Here is a 1,405-nt window from a genome sequence, read left to right as displayed (position 1 = left end):
CTTTATCTTCTCATGAGTCTTACTTCAAAGTTTTATGAACAGATTTGACCGATGGCAGAACAGGTTCATCCTACTGGATGAATAACCCAATAGCCAATCATGGAATGATGTTCCTGTTAACTACTGGCTAGTACTTGTAACACTTAAGAGTGTCATCTTGAGCTGATCGATTTCTTCACAAATGGCATGATGAAAATAATCATAAACAGGTTGAAAAACAAAATGTAGGTTTGCGTTGAGTTCTCCCTCTCAGAAATAAGTGAAACACCACACGAGCAAGTGGTAAAAAGAAGAATTGTGTCATGGAATGAGTTAGTCATGCTGTTAGCATTGTACTGAGTTGCGTTCCTGGAAAAGTAGGACAGCCTCCTGTTCAAAATTCCGCCCACTTCTAAAGCTGTTCCAGAGAGAACAGGGTGAATTATTAATATTTTTTTTTTGGTATGGAAAATTAACTTTTGAAGTACAAGGGAAACTATGCCAAAACCACACCTAACAGCAACACCAGCATTTGGAAAATGAAGACCAATGTATATTAATATGCCATCAGGGATTGTGCCGCTTGGTTTTTCTGAACTGTTTTTTTTTCTCTTTCTTTTTAATCTTTGTTACAAGCTCAGGAAAGGAAGAGAGAGTAATAAAGAAAATGTAAAAGCAAGATACCGATAAAACTAAGACTGATACAAACAGTGGAGATGAACATTAACTTCAAGATACTTGAGATTTTGAAATATAGGCCAAATAGTCTTTTGGTTTTCTATAGCTTGGATTCCAGAATGTTATGAAAGAGAGCAATTAAGAATAATGGTTGGATACCTGTGGTAATTCAGTATTAAACACGTAATAAAATGGACATTATTCCATTTCACAAAATAGGGGGAAATTTTTTTACTCACAATAATGAAAGGAAATTTTTCTCCTTTGTAGAATAAATCCCGTTTTGAGAAAACAATGACAGATTTGACAAATGAGGCATGGGAATCCATAAGAAATAATAATAATTAACATTACTGATATCATTAAACTATAATAATAATTATTATTATTAATAGCATTTATGTAGCTTTAAGGTTTGCAAGAGCACATGACAAATATTATCCCATGTTATCCTCACAACAACTCTGAGAGGCAGGTACTATGGTTATTCTCGTTTACTGAAGCGCAGAGTCAAACAGTTAGTCAATGTCTGAGGCAAAATTTGAACTCACATCTTCCCGACTCTATGTCTGGTGTCTAAGTCCAGACACTTTGCTGAAATGTAATAAACACTTTCAACCAGGAATTTCGGAAATATCTCAAATGACAGTTCTGCTCCAGGGATTTACATTAGTGCTCTAGTCAGGCACCTGTTTGAAGCCAGACCAGGAAAGATGTGGTCCTGTGACACTCATCTTCCAAAAGTGGT

Source organism: Trichosurus vulpecula, chromosome 6 (assembly GCF_011100635.1).
Source record: "Trichosurus vulpecula isolate mTriVul1 chromosome 6, mTriVul1.pri, whole genome shotgun sequence".
Lineage (NCBI taxonomy): Eukaryota > Metazoa > Chordata > Mammalia > Diprotodontia > Phalangeridae > Trichosurus > Trichosurus vulpecula.
This window is presented reverse-complemented; position numbering follows the sequence as displayed.